Here is a 16374-nt window from a genome sequence, read left to right on the forward strand (position 1 = left end):
AGACTGTGGCCAAGTGTCTCTGTGTCTTTTTAACATCTATGGAAGGTCAGCCTCATAAGCGTGTATGTGGAAAGAAGATCAATGTTGTCCAGAAAGCTTTTGCCCAAGGATAATAAATACTTTAAATAAATAATAACATCCTTAAGTTACCACTTAGTCCCTTCATTACTTATGTATTATGTTAATATCTCACCTTCTTCTCATGGCAAAATGAAAGGAAGCATACGTGGCCAGGCTTCTGCGCAGGCAATGCTCATGGTGCCTGGGGGGATTCTGGAAGCTACAGTCCAAAATAAAAGTAACTGTTCTGACCTTTGAGACTGTGCCCCAAGATGAGGGCTGAGCCTCTTCTCAGTAAAAAGTGATCAGGGATCACTGCCAATGGTGGGCACAGCAGCATTGGACTGAAGCCAGGATTCAGACCAGTGGAAGCACCATGATTTATTTAATAGGAACGGTGACATCAACTGTCATTCTCCTTATGGATCCCTGTTATCTCTGATTTTAACTACTGTTCTTATAGCAGACAATGGTAAGGTGAAAGCTTTCCCCAGAAACAATATAGTGGTGAGCTATGATAATGCAAATTATTTAGAACTGGCTTGGTCTTGAACGAAATTGGATATACAAAAGACCTACTTCAGATAGAGATGGAATTTGTTTGTTAATATGAATCAACATCTCCCTCCCTTCCTTTTTAGGACTGTCTCAGGAAACATGGCAAGAGGAACTCTCATGGTGATGATCAGCTGCAGTTCAGAATTCAATACTAATTCAATACAGCGTCCAATGATGGACAGAACTTGTAAGATTGTAGAGCATGTTCTCCCTCCTCCCTTCCTCCTCTCTTTCTGTGCCACCCATTCCTTCAGACTGCATGGAATTAGGGCCACACGAATTGAAATCATAGAATCATAGAGTTGGAAGAGACTGCATGGGCCCATCCAGTCCAACCCCCTGCCATGAAGGAAATCCAATCAAAGCATCCCCAGCAGATGGCCATCTAACCTCTGCTTAAAGACCTCCAAGGAAGGAGACTCCACTACACTCCGAGGGAGTGTGTTCCACTGTCAAACAGCCCTTACTGTCAGGATTCCTAATGTTGAGGTGGAATCCTTCTCCTGTATCTCATCCATTGTTCCGGGTCCTGTTCTCTGGAGCAGCAGAAAACAAGCTTGCTCCCTCCTCAATATGACATCCTTTCAAATATTTAAAGAGGGCTAGTCAATATCACCTAATCTTCTCTTCTCCAGGCTAAACATCCCCAGCTCCTTGAGTCGTTCCTCATAGGGCAAGGTTTCCAGACCTTTCATTTTAGTCGACCTCCTCTGGACACGCTCCAGTTTCTCAATGTCCTTTTTGAATTGTAGTGCCCAGAACTGGACACAATATTCCAGGTGGGGCCTGACCAAGGCAGAATAGTCAGGCCCCAACTGGAATATTGTTAAGGCCAGGGGACACTAACACCACATGGATAATAGACCTACAAGGTTATAAGTCGGGAGGAACCATTAATCTGATCCCGGTGCAAGTTGTATCACAAGCAGAAAGAGAAATCTCTACTAGCTACTGTCTTTCTTGTAGCATCCTTTGAACATCCCATTTAGCATCAAGCCTGCATATCTGTGACTAGCTGCTTTAAAATCTCTCTTTTTTTCCAAAAAAAAGGAAAGAGTATGTATGGCAGGAATGGAAACCCTCAGTTTCCATATGTGAATCTGGACACCCCCCCCCCACCCCTTGATACCTGTATGGAGCAGCTTTTCAGCTTTAATATGGCTTTTCCACTCATTCTAAAGTATGAAATATATCTCCTGTGTCTTAGTATTGACAGTGAAGGTTTACATATAACCTTTACATAAAAATGCTGGCATTATTAATCCTATGATGACTAGAATACACCTTCCATCAAGCATCTTGGAAATTGACTTTGGCTCTCAGGCTGAAAGAAGTTTTCCATCCTTAAAAGGTACAGCATACCACCCCCCCAACATTTCACATATGAAAACTGGTATACATATGGCCAAGCAACAAGTATGGTCAAAAGGGGAAATGTTATGAGTGAGGAAGAACACACAAGTTAGGTGAGGTTGCAGGAGTCTGCTTTTGCCTGAGCTTACTAGGAAGGGAAAAGAATCCACCTCTCCACTCTTCTCCGCCTTTTTGAATTCAATTTGCAGCAATTGAAGTAAGCTGAGGACAAAAGGGGAAAGCGGAAGAGAGAGGAAAGCCTTTAATATGGTTTATAACCTGTACTCAGTCACCTCGAAGCCTATACTTGCATCAGAAAGAAGTGGGAAAGTCATGAGATGGCAGGAAGGATTGTGCCACTTAAAGTTGCAGGTATAAATCCCACTTTTTGAAAATGCTCCCAGTTGTCAAACCTAAGGTTGCCCCACAAGTAGAGAACTAGTAAATCAAGAAGAAGAAGAAATCTCATCCGGTCTCCTCCCTGATGTGCTGCTTTTCCATTTGTAGGGAAATTTAGTTTTAAAAAAAAATACTGGTATATTTGAAAATTGTCTCCTCTCATGTGGATTCTGGAGAGCACAGTACAGGACTCTGGTTCTTCATTCAGCTGCATGTGAAAGCTGCTCTTCAATTTCAGTATTCCAATCCCTGCTTTTTCTCTTAAAATCTCACATTTCATGCAGGGGTGGTAGCAGGGAGGGGATGAAAAGCTCAGCAGAGCAAAGCAGGCGAATCATTTGCTTAATCACTATTATTCATTTATTAATCTGCCTCATTACTGAATCTGATTTCCCCCCCCAAAATTACAGATTTCTAGATTCCCTGTGTATTCAGCAGGTTGTCCTGAACTCACCCCCTTTTTTCTCCTTCACTTCCCCCCTTCTCTCTCTCTCTCTCTCTTCTTTCTTGGATGAATGCACAGTGACACTCCTCTCCTCGGAAGTTCTAGCAATGCCTTCCAAACCCCAGGGCCTATTTCCAACTTGTCCCTAGATTTCCTGTCAACGTACCCCCCCCCCATCTCTTTTCCTCCAGTTTGCTCAACATTTCTTTCCAATGTTGCCAGTTTATGGGGGGGGAATCAAAGGCTGCATCCACACTGCAGAAATAATCCAGTTTGACACCACTTTGACTGCCATGGCTCAATGCTATGGAATTTTGAGAATGGTAGTTTGTTGTGGCACCAGAGCTTTGCCAGCAAAGTAACGTCACTCCCACACTCATTCCCTTACTTACTAGTCCCACATTCATTCTGTTATCTACAGTAAATGAGTATTGTAGTGTGATACCATTTTAACCGTCCAGGCTCAATCCTTTGGAATCCAGAGGTTTTTAGCATGATACTAAGGATTTTCTGCTAGAGAAAATGTGTGTTTGTCTGGAGGGAATTCTAAGTATTTCAAAGCTACAGATCCCAGCATTCCATAGCATAGACCCATAACAGCTAAAAGTGGTATCAAACTGATACAACTGGGCAGTACAGACATACCCTTGGACTGTCTATAGAGAGAAGAAGAACACTGTCAGAAAAGACCAAAGCTCAATCTACTCCAGCATCCACCACCCACAGATGGCTACTGGTAGCTCACAAGTAGGATGTGAGGGCTAGCTACAACAGCACCATCTTTCCTTTCCTTTGAGTAACTGGTATTTCCTTGAGGGTAAAAAAAGACATACTTGTGTTAGTCTGAAATATCAGTATGCAAAGAGATCTTGTAGCACCTTTCAGACTAACTGTGCAAAAGAAGTTGTAACACAAACTTTTATAGACTATGTCTTACATCTGAGGAAGTAGAGCTATGCTGCTGTCACACTGCAGAATTAATGCAGTTTGACACTGCTTTAACTACCATGGTTCCATGCTGTGGAATCATGGGGTTTGTGGCACCAGAACTCTCTGATAGAGAAGATTAAATGTCTCACAAAACGACAGTTCCCAGGATTCCACAGCATTGAGCCATGGCAGTTAAAGCGGTGTCAAACTGCATTAATTCTGCTGTGTAGATGCAGCACTACTCTGCAAAAGCTTATGCTACAACTTTTTTTGTATGATTAGTCTCAAAGGTGCTATAAGATCCCTTTGCAGACCGATATTGCAGACTAACATGCCTACGTCTTTGCATTCAGATAAGATATTCCACATGCATCTGAGGAAGTAGACCAAGTCTGCAAAAGCATATGCTACTACTTCTTTCCCACAGTCAGTCTCAAAGGTGCTACAAGATCCTTTGCATACTGGTATTTTCTTGTTATACGGCTGGCCACTGCCTGTAGCCCCTATGAGAACAGCAATGGTGTTGTCTTTCACAACTTTTCACCAACCCTGGGCAGTGTTTTCAAACCAGGGAGAAAGCAGGAAAATTTTCATTTTTAGAAAAATATCGCTGCAAGAAAGAAAGGCACAACTGTAAGTGGATGGCAATAGCCTAGGCTGATTTGTTTTCCCTTTCTCCCCCTGCACCCAAAAGAGACAGATGTCTTACCAGATTAGTAGCTCCAGTTCCTTCTTCAGTGGGTGGCGAAGTGTCAAGAAAAAGATGGGGAGGGGGGAGATGAGAAGCCCTCCTTCATAGCTGTGTAAGACACAATAACCCCATATCTGTGTCTCAGGGGCCAGCTCCACCATGATCCATCATGGGCTAGTTTGTTCCAGAAAACGTTTGGGCACCAAGCATTTGTAATGTTTTCAATAGGGTTGCAAGAATCCACTGACTACCTGAATTTTAAGGCCTGAATCCCGTTGTAGTTAGTCCCAACTAGACCCAATGAATTAATGATGAAATTGTGAGTCAACATGTACGTACATTTCATTGAATGCAATGGATTTAGTCAGAGGATTCAGGCCTTACACCAGATTTGGAATTATGCAACTCCACCCACATGTTGTTGGACCAGTGGCACCTAGTGACTGCCCCATGTTAGAGGGGCACTGAATCCATTCCAGATTTGGGACGCAGCTGTCCAAGGTCCTGAAGTTATTTTTGAGATTAAGTCATCTGCTTTAAAGCCTGAGTTAAAACCTGGTGTGAACCCATTGCCCCACTGACTTGGGAGCCACCATTGTGTTGAACTGCAACTTCCAGCATTCATTAACAGTGACTATCATGGCTAAAGGTTATGACTTGTAGTCCATCAGCAGCGAGAGGGCCACATGATTCCTACTTCTGCTTTAGACAGACTACTTTGGATTAACTAAAAAGATATTCACCCTTAAAGGGAGCACTTCTTAAAAAGTTGAATACAAGCACTTTTATGAAGATTCAATACAAGCACTTTTTAAAAATGCAAGTAGCAGTAGGAGTGTCACTAAGGATACAGGCTGCACCAGGTGAGACCCTAACTAGGTGATACTACAGGTCCCCAAACATCTGCCTTTAGACTGAAACAACTGTGGTATTTGCCTGCCTCCCTTTAAGATGTTGAAGAGATGGTGTATGTGGAGTGAGACTCAGTGGGAATTAAGGAAAGGCCCCAGGGTTTGTGTGTGTGTGTGTGTGTGTGTGTGTGTGTGTAAAAATCACATCCTACCAAATTTTCACTTTATGAAACTATGTACATGTAAATACTTGATATCTGCTGGGTTTTGGTTCCAGGACCCCTGTGGATACCAATATCTGTGGGTACTCAAGTCCCATTAAATACAATGGCATAGTGAAATAGTGTCCCTTATATAAAATGGCAAAATCAACGTTTGCTTTTGGAAATTTACATTTTTGACACCATGAGTTACCTCACCAGGTGATGCCAACTCCAGTGACATCATTGTGTGGCAGGCATCACCTTATAAGAGTTACCCCTATTCCTTCCATCTAAGGTGGCTGTTTCTCTGCTACAGAAGGTATTGTTTAATGCTGTGTAAAATACATCTGCATAATTTTAATTTTAAAATACCTTGAGCTTTTTGTAGAAAAGGGCATCTAAAAATGTACCACGATAAAGAGCAACACAAAAATGTAACTCTGCATATACATATTTAAGTAGCTGTAATGAATTAATCAACATCTACTCAGCTCCAAGTTATTCAACATTCAGTGTTACAGATTCTTCCAGGAAGTCCATAGTTGAGGTATGGAGGACATAATATCTCTTCACTGTTTGGTTACCAAACATCCAATTCTTGCAGCTATACTACAGCTGAACATGGAGGTTCTAGTTAGCTTTCAAGGTTAAAAACAGCTGCTGATAATTTTCTAATCTTTCTATTATTATTTTTTTTACTTTTAATAAAGCAACCTAAACCAGGAATCTTTGCCACAACACTATGGTAATGAATTCCATAAGCTGATATTTCACAGTAAGTTAGGTTTGAGTGTTGGACTATTACTCTGGAGCCCAGCCATGAAACCCACTAGGTGACCTTGGGAAAGTCACATACTCTCAGCCTCAAAGGAAGGCAGTGGCAAACTTCCTATGAACAAATCTTGACAAGCAAATCCCATGACAGCCTTAGGGTTTCCATAAGTCCCAAACGACTTGATAGCTTACCATAAGACTGAAATGACCAGAAGGCACACAACAACAACAACAACAACAACAACAATAAGGGTAGAGAACCTTTTTACTGATTGTCACATGCTCTCAGCCTCAAGTCACATGTTCTCAGCCTCAAGGGAAGGCAGTGGCAAATTTCCTCTGAACAAATCTTGTCAAGAAAGCCTTAGGGTCACCATAAGCAAGACCTCATGATAGCTTTAGGGTCGCCATAAGTCAGAAATGACTTGAAGGCTCACAACAGCAGCAGAACCCATGGGCAGTCTGCTGTGTCCATAGGCTCTGCACAGCAATGCTCAGCAACACTAACAAGGAAGGGTGTGATGGAGAAAGTTATATTTTTGGACTACAACTCCAAGAATCTCCCAGGCAACCTGCACAGTCCCTGTGCTGATTAGGAAATTCTGAGAACTGTAGTTCAAAAAGCACTTCCCCCAAACCCTGCCCAGAAGATCTACATTGCCAAGGAAGTAGTAAAGTCAAGTAATTAGGAGTAAATGGTGTGCCCTCTCCAGCCTATACATCATCAGCACACAGGTGGGAAGAGCAAATGGCATGCCATAAAACTTCTCTCGACCACAAGATCATTGCCTGTTCTGTTCATACTGATGAACACAAACAGCATTTTGGGCTGGCTGCCCAAAAGGCATCCCAAAGTGCTTTTTGGCAATGTAGAAAGTGAATGAGAATGAGGGTCAGGGTTTCTGCCAAGTTCTAGTGTGCTAGAGTTGGTGGAGAAAACCCCCACAATTGAAATGATAAAACAAACTTCGATGAAGCAACAGGTGTTAAGGACTGCAACAGGCCTTGGCAGTATGGCCAATGTAAGGGATAATGGGGCTTGCTGTTTCAAACAGTTGCCAGCCCAAACTGGATATGCAAAAATGCAAACAGTGCAAATGGATTTTATGAAAGCTTCCCAAATTCCATCATGGCTTCCTCCCATTTCCTACAGTGGTCTGGTCCATCAGATTTCTGCTTTTTATCCTCCAAGCATTTAGAATCATAGAGTTGGAACTTAGAGACCACAAGGGCCATCCAGCCCAACCCAAACAAAAGTTTTAGACTTCATTTGCCCGACCCCTGACCCTTGGCCTAGCTATTTACGACTTGTGATGCTGCATCTGCTTTAATAGCCATGGTTCAATCCTATGGGAGTTTGGGATTTGTAGTTTGTTGTGGTACAAGCACTCTCTGAATGAGAAGGCTAAATACCTCACAAAACTACTAATTCCAGAATTCTATGAGCTATGGCAGTTAAAGCAGTGTCAAACTGATTAATTCTGCACTGCAGATTAGACCTGGAAAATGAAGTCTAGGGGGACCAAAGTGTGAGCACCCATCCATTTTGGAATTTTTGTTTCATTCAGGGGTATCACTAAGGAATGCGGGGAGTGTGGACCACACCAGGTGACACCCGAAGGGGAATGACACTACTGCTCCCCACACAGCTCCCTTTCCCAATATACTTCCACTCTGCGTTCAAAGTGCCAGTGATGTCATTTAAAGTCCACACAGGATGGAGACACAACACCTAAGGTACCATGTTTCCCTTTATATCCCTGCTCTTTATTTACTGCCTGCTAGAGAGGCCTTGCCCTGTATCCAACCAGAGGACCCAATGCATTATATAGAGATAGCAGGCAGGGACTTCTGTGTTGTAGTACCCTAATTGTGCAATTCTGTCTCCTCTTGGAGGCGTTCTTGCCACTGACAGTGGCCTCAGTTTGGCTCCCAGTTAAAACACACCCAAGTTTTGGAGTGGAGTGACCAGGGCTTGGTTTCTGAACTATACTGGGTGTAGATTCCTGTCCATTGCATGATCTTGTTGCTTTGCTTCAAACTGTTCTGACTGGAATCATTTTATAATTGTTCAAATTGTTTAATGGTTTGAGATCTGTAGATTTTGGTAGGCTATAATTATTTTAATTAATAGATACATGAGAATTCCATGGAGAGCCAAGAAGAGACAGAAATGGGTCCTAGAACAGATCAAGCCGGAACTCTCCCTGGAAGCCAAGATGGCAAAACTGAGGCTGTCGTACTTTGGATGCATCATGAGAAGACACAACTCAGAGGAAAATCAATAATGCTAAGAAAGGTGGAACGAAGCAGGAAGAGAGGAAGACTGCATGCTAAATGGATGGACTCTGTTAAGGAGGTCACAGATATGAGTTTGCAGGAACTAAGCAGAGCAGTGGAGGACAGAGAATCTTGGAGATGTCTCATCCACAGAGTTGCCATCAACTTGAAGGTGGTTAACAACAACAAGGTGGTTAACAACCATCAACTTGAAGGTGGTTAACAACAACAACAACAAAAATAGTTGGTTCAATTGTTGGATAATTGGGAGTTAAAAAGCTCTTGTCATTCCATTGCTAACTACTGGCAGGTCCTGATTTACTTCTTGCTAACCCTTCCCTCATGGTGGCACGAGACATATTGCATTGTGGAGCCAAGGTTGAAGCCTCGGGACTTTTTGATGAGAAAGGGGCAATGAGGCCATCTGTCACCCCTTCCTCATGCTTTCCTGTCTCCTTTGAGAGTTTGGTTGCTATCCTGTAGGTTGGGGTGAAGAAATCCATATCCCTGGCAATGTGAGCTGTCCACATTGTAATGCAGGTACTGGGAAGTGGCATAGTCTAAAAGGGGATAGTAAGACCTGTTACCATTACAAAAGATCTGCTCCTGGCACAGATGAATTGGTTCATCGATGTGCCTCAACATAGCTGCCTCCAATTTTGGATCCTCCTTTACAGGTATGGTTGTGGACACTACCAAAATTTACCACTGCTGCTGATGCATTATTTTTCAGGAGTCTGGGTTTGGCATGTATCTGTGATGTATAAGAGAGAGAGAGAGAGAGAGAAGTAGAGAGGGAGGGAGGAATGTCTCTTTAAACTCCTATACATAATATGCCTCACATACATATGATTAGGTTGGGAACATGATTAAATATGTAATCCCCAAAGATGCCCAGCTTGAGAATAACAGCATTGCCTATAGCTAAGTCCTTCCTGTCAACCCCCAACTTACCATTTTCTGCTTCAGAAGACAAAAGTGGAGCTCTATCTGACGTTAACTGCCCCCCCCTCCAGCTCTAATCCACTCTGTCCCTTGGAAAAGACTCAGGAAGCTTGTCCCCACCCTTCTCCCCATTGCATTTTAAAAAAATTCTTACAAGAGATCTCTCTTACAGCCTTCCTGCAAAACCCTGAGGCAACAGTCACATTTGTCGCTGTTATGTTGTGCCTTCAAGTCAACTCCAGCTTATGGCAACTCTATCATGGGATTTTCTTGGCAAGATTTCTTCAAAGTTGGTTTGCCATTGCCTTCCTCAGAGGCTGAGTGAGTTTAACTTGCCCAAGGTCACCCAGTGGGTTTCCACAGGTGAGCGGGAATTTGAACCCTGATCTTCCGGTGTCCTAGTCCAACACTCAAAGCTCTGCACCATGCTGTCTTTCTGGGCACACTTCTATGGAACTAACAGTTCTTCCACACTGCAGAAATAAAGCAGTTTGGCACCACTTTAACTTCCATGACTCCATCCTGTGGAATCCTGGGATTTGTAGTTTGGTGACATATTCAGCTTAGTCTATCAGAGAGCCCTGGTGCCTCCCCAAACTACAAATGCCTGGATTCTGTAGGATAGAGTCGTGGCATTTAAAGTGGTGTCAAAATATTTTATTTCTGTAGTGTGGATACATGCCAAATACCATTGGATCTGAATGATCTTTCTTCTGAGTAGACATGCACAACTTCAGTCAACTTCCATGGTTAATTTCTAAACAACAAGGGTCTACATTTTAAAGGCCCTACCCTTGAAACAGATTTGGCACCATGCATAGTTTCTTTCCAGTCCTGATTAAAATCCGGAATGGATTCACCACAACACAAATGTAAGAACCCACAAAAACACTGCTGCTTATGGCAAGGGACAAAGAACCTAAAACCGGGTTAATTATTTGGGCCACCTAAAGACAGAAAGTCTTCTCCCCATCCTTGGCAATACAAAATAAAAATAAAAATTCAAACACCCTAATAAGAATTGAAACAACAAACAATTTTCTGCCCTTTCTATGACACCCCAAATCTGTTGCCTGAACTGCCTGCCTCCTTTTGCCTGATGCAGGGCTGACAACAGAGGCCATCTGTCTGTAGTGCTTTGATGATTCTGCAGGGGGTTTGACTGGATGACCCTTGGGGTCCCTTCCAACTTTTCTATGATTCTATGTGTCCCACTGGCTGCCCTCAATGCCATTCCTTTCATTCATCCAACATGGACTGTATTTCATTTTTGTTTTTAGTGGGGAGACAATGGAAAAACAGGACTTGCTGCCCATGCTTAGAGGCTCTGGATATAACCTTTGTTCCAAACCTAGTCTTACAATTAGTCATTGAAAGCCATCCACTGGTGAAGAAATGCATGGCCCTCCCAATGAAGATGGACCACAAGTCACATCAGTCTTCACCAGCACAGCCAGTGCTGGGGGACGATGGGAGTTGAACAAGAACATCTGAAAGGACACACATTCCCCAGCCCTGCTCTATATAAGCAATGCTCAGCTCAGATTCAAGCCTGTTTGCCGTAAAAGATAGGTGGTGTTAAGAAACCTGAACAAAAAGTAAGCCCAGTCAAACCAGCCAGATCTTGCCCTCTCTTCTGGAGGAATGGACCCAGCTCTCCTCCCTTAGTTTAACCACCTCTGATTCATACAAGGCTTCTTGAAGCTGCTCCCAGATTTTGCTCCCTTTGGCTTTTTTCTGTCAGCTCTGAATGCCAGGGCAAAAATAGCAGAGAGGGCCACAGTGGAGAGATGTTGACAACCCAAGCTCCAGGCAGACCAGAGAAGGGAGGGGTAGGACAGTCATGTGGCAAAGATGCTATTTTGCCTCCCTCCCTTTGACCACACACACACACACACGCAATGTGCGCATGCACACACACATGCAGCGTAAATGCCTGGATGAGGATTGGGGTGGATGGCTTGGTGACGTAGCAGCATTCACACCAACTCTGCCCATCTCCTTAGGAAAACCATGGCAACCAACGCAAGCCTAGTCTTGCTGCTGCTTTGCGAGAGGAAAATCCACACGTACACACACAACACACCCCAAGCGTGCTTCAAGTGGCCCTTTCCAAAAGCAAGCTTTGAAACATCCCTTCCTCCCTCTGTCTTCTTTGCAAAGGTTGCAACAAGCACAGATGCAACAGTCATCAGAAGCCACATACCTTGCAAAACCCAAGAGTAGCCCTGGTTTTCCAATCCTAGAGGCAATTTCACTGGCTTAACATAATGTATTTCAGTAGCATCATAGCCAACATGGTATAGTGGTTTGAATATGGGATTACAACAACTCTCAGGACCAGGGTTTGATTCTCAGCTCAGCAATGGAAACCCATTGGGTGACCTTGCATGAGTCACACACTCTCAGCCCAAGAAAACAGCATGATAGACTTGAAGGCACATGATACCAACCAACAACAATAATAATCAGTGCCATAGGGTCAATTTGATCTTTCGGGGCAGGGACTGAAGGCTTAGTGTTTAGTATTTCCATTTTGTAGATAAGGAAGAGGGACTAAGTTACTTGCCTAAGGCCATAGAGTAAGTCTTTGGCATAGCAAAGACACAAACATCAGCTTCCCCCAATAGTTGGTTGTGTCACTTCTGGGAATTCACATCCAGAACATAAGTCCCTTACCATAACTTGTTGTTGTTTCTGACTTATGGCGACACTAAGGTCACAGGCTTTCTTCAGAGTGGGTTGCCACTGCCATCCTCTGAAGCTGAGAGAATGTGACTCTGCCAAGGTTATCCATTGCATTTACATGGCCAAGCAGGGATTTGAACCCTGGTCTCCAGAGTCATAGTCCAATCTCAAACCACTACATCACACTGTCTCCAAAAGCTTACACATCGCACAATAATTTGGGCAGGTTAGATTTCTGCTGCCTGTGAAAGATTTTCTGACAACAAAGTGAAGAGAGGGAAATATTGATCTTCTGGTGGATTTCGCCCCACCATTTTCTCTACATGCCTCCACAAGCTCCCCCTGCTTAATGCCATGATGCAAAGCTAAAGAAAACAGATACACTTTTGGGGAAAATAACAATCCTAATTTATTTCAGTTTTGTTGTGGTAATGTTATTATCCTTTACTTTGGTATTAGATTAGATATTAGGTTTTAGGGTGCCAGTCACACACACCAGTTGTACCAGCCACACAACATCTGGCAAAAGGCGGCAAGCATGGGGGAAGCTTCACCTGTTGAATTTCTACAAAAGGGTTCCTTTGCACTTTGCACTTGCACTTTTAAACAGCTGGTCCAAAATACACTGCAGAAATAATCCAGTTTGACACCGCTTTAACTGCCCTGGCTCAGTGCTAGGGAATCCTTGGAATTGTAGTTTGTTGTGGCACCAGAAATTCCCAGAATTCCCTAGCATTGAACCCGGGTAGTTAAAGCAGTCTCAAACTGGATTATTTTTGCAGTGTGTTTTGGGCCAGCTGTGTCTTCAACACAGACTCAAGTTTTCCCTAGCAACAGGAGATAATGTTGGGGAAAGCTTCACCAGCTGAATTCTTACAGATTATAGACAGGTTAAAGAAAAGGTGGGCTCCAGTGTTGTTGGGCTGCAACCCCCATCAGCCCCAGGTCAGCCAAGGCAGCAGAAGGGGATGATGGAGCTTTGGCAAGAACAAGGGTGACCAAGGAGGACAACTCTGGACATCCTGTTCAGCATTCTTAGTATCATCCTTCTTCCCATCCCAAGGATTGAGGGTACCATTCACAATTATTCTAACAGTGAGTTGAAAATTAATTCTGGAGAACCTCAGTTTAAACTAATCCGTGTTAATCATCCTTTACAGGATAACAGATTGTGACTAGGAAACTGACTTCCCTCCCTTCTCCTCCTTTTTCCTGCTACCCCAGTAGAGGAGGAAAGAGACTGTGTGTGTGCTTGTGTGAGTATATGAAAATTAAGGAGATATTCACACTTAATCCTGGAGGAATCTGCACCCCTCCAGTTGTTGTTTGACTACAACCCTCATCATCTCTCACCATTGGCTATACTGCTGGGGCTGCAGAGCACGGGAGTTGTTGGGCTACAATTCCCATAATCCCTCACCCTTGGCCATGCTGCTGGGGTTGCTGGGAGTGATGAGAACTTGATTCTGGCCACACCTTCTTTACCTTGGCTTTAGATTCTAGAAAGCGAAATATCAAGGGTTTAGTCCAGCCTGGGAATTCTGAATCCCTGTATCCTAACCCAGTGCAGTGTAGTAGTTTGAGTGTTGGACTATGACTCTGGAGACCAGGGTTCGATTCCCAGCTCAGCCATGTAATGCACTGGGTGTCCTAGAGCAAGGCACACACTCTCAGCCTCAAGGGAGGGCAATGGCAACCCTTCTCTAAACAAATCTTGCCAAGAAAACTCTAATATGATAGGTTTACCTCAGGGTTGCCATAAAGTGGAAATGACTTGAAGGCACACAGCAACAACAAACATCCTACGCACACATAGGTGGTGTTGGTTGGCTGAAACAGCACCAGAACAATATGGTGTAGTGGGTAGAGTGTCAGAAGAGGACCCAAAGACCTGGATTCAAATCCCCGTGCAGCCATGAAACACATTGGAGATGCCCTTTAGCCACTCACACAATTTCCCACTCAAACTGTGCAACTCCACAGGGCTGTTGCGGACATCAAATGAAAAGTAGTGAGTGTACAATTACATAGGAAGTGTGTGATTTTTTTAAAAAAATAGTACCTCCCTCCTTCAAGGAAACAAAAGCCACACGGAAGGATGCACCTTTAAATATCAGAAGTACTTTTAGGGTTAGAGGCAGCATTACATAGTGGTTTGAGTACCGGACTACAACTCTGGAGATCAGGGTTTGATTCACAGTGCAGCCATGAAACTGACTGTGTGACCTTGGGCAAGCCACATGCTCTCAGCCTCAGAGGAAAGCAATGGCAAACCTCTTCTGAATAAACCTTGCCAAGAAAACTCCAGGTCAGGGTCGCCTTAGGGTTGCCATAAGTCGGAAAAGACTTGAAGGCACATTCAAGGCACATAGGATTATATTGTTACACTGCAAAGCTAAGCTCTAGCATTTTAAGAAGAGAATGAAGTCCCCCTCCACCAAACACAGATCAAGCTAAAAGATGGTAGGCTTCCTTGCTGAGTGCTTTACAAAAATATAGTTCTGCCCCACCCACAAGAGCCAACAGCTTGCTTTGCCTTGAATTATTGATGGGTCACATACAGCAACTCCCATCAGCTCCAGCGTGGCAAAAGAAAGCTCCCAATGAACCAGCCTTGCCCCTTCCATGACAAGGGCACAAGTGAGCCACCTTTCCTAACCATGACCCTTCTCCAGAAGGGGATTTTTAGGGTTCTTTTCACTTTAGCTGGTTGTTTATATATAAAACATAAACTCCACCCCTCTCCCACAATGCATCCTATGAGAAAAAGTAAAACCCATCTCTTGCTCTGAACAAATAGAGAGAGATGCCTAGAAAATGAAAATGTAATAGAATAAAAATCATATTAATAATGAATAACGTTAGAATCGGAAGCGACTTGAAGGCATGCAGCAGCAACAGATATAACATTGTGGTACAATAATGGTAAGAGGAATATACTTTCCCCCTTTCCCCCTGTGCAGGCGGAGGAAGGGAGATCTGTCTATGTGTCTATATATGTATACATTCAGTGCATACTGCACGTTGTACATATATTCAGTGTACATACAATGTATATGTGTACATACACAAACACACAGCCAGAGGAGTCTTATCCTCCATGGCCACCTCTCTCTGCAGCTTGCTCACTTCCTTTCTTAGTTCAGTCTTAGACGGATTATATTGATTTTTACGGAATTTAGAGGGGATGGTGGTGGTCAAAGTTGCTGTACAAGGGGGCACCATTAGTCCTGCCCTATTGAACAGCAATGGAATGGCGGGGGCACTAATACCCAGATCCTTGGCAATCAGTTGTAAGCATCCCAGTCGACCACATTGGCACAAATCCCTTTCCACTACTCCATGCCAGTCCCTAAGAGTGTGCTTGCTTCACTTCCAACCTGCCTTTGCTGGACTGACTGGCTGAGTGGCATAAAAGAGCCCCTTCTCATGCTATATACCATGCTGTTTCCCAGCCCAGCTGCCTTCTAGAGTTGCTGGACTACAGCTCCTATCATCCCTGGCCCCCAGGAGTAGGCTGGGGATGATGGGAGGTGTCATTCAACACCTGGGGGGGAGTGTCAAAGCCAACCCCAGTTCTTTTTTTCTCTTTCGTAGCCTGCTTCTCAACATGGAGCATACTTCTGTAGATGGTAATTACTCCTATAGATGGGGGGAAATAACCTGTATCCCAGGAGGGACCAGGGATGATGGGGGCTGTCGTCCAACGCCTCTGGGAGGTAGGGAAAAGTCTCAAAGCCAGCCTCAATTATTTTTCCCCTCCTAGCACACTCAAGGAAAGGAGATTATCTATCTATCTATCTATCTATCTATCTATCTATCTATCTATCTATCTATCTATCATCTATCTATCTATATCTCAGGAGGGGGCTGGGGATGGTGGGAGCTGTTGCGGGGCAGAGAAAAGTGTCAAAGCCAATCCCACCCCATCCCCCTCAGCATACAAGGAAAAAAAAACACACACACACACACACACAGAGATCCATCTATATACCAGAATGAGGCTGGGGATGATGGGAGCTGTAGTGGAGAGGTACCAGAAATGTCTTCCTCCTAGCACACTCCACGAGGGGGAAAAGGATCCAGTTCTGCCCCACTTCCTCCCTATCTCTACAGGAAGCAGTGGACCCAACCCTCCTCCCAAAAATTCTCTCTCTCTCTCTCTCTCTCTCTCTTCCTCCCGCGCCCCATTCTTTC

At 43.9% G+C, this 16374-nt stretch overlaps 1 protein-coding gene across 2 annotated transcripts in view; it reads right to left on the minus strand.

The window, feature by feature from the left end:
• Window positions 1-16374, minus strand: part of SYT5 (synaptotagmin 5) — a 42204-nt gene that overhangs the window by 24866 nt on the left and 964 nt on the right. The window contains exon 1 of one of the 2 annotated variants that reach the window (XM_042477277.1): window positions 16172-16221. The exons of the other annotated variant lie outside the window; for it this stretch is intronic. The gene's annotated coding sequence lies outside the window, so the exon portion shown is untranslated. Of the gene's footprint in view, window positions 1-16171; window positions 16222-16374 lie in introns of those variants that run through there. 2 annotated transcript variants of the gene reach the window in all.

The sequence above is a fragment of the Sceloporus undulatus genome, chromosome 6 (assembly GCF_019175285.1).
Source record: "Sceloporus undulatus isolate JIND9_A2432 ecotype Alabama chromosome 6, SceUnd_v1.1, whole genome shotgun sequence".
NCBI lineage: Eukaryota > Metazoa > Chordata > Lepidosauria > Squamata > Phrynosomatidae > Sceloporus > Sceloporus undulatus.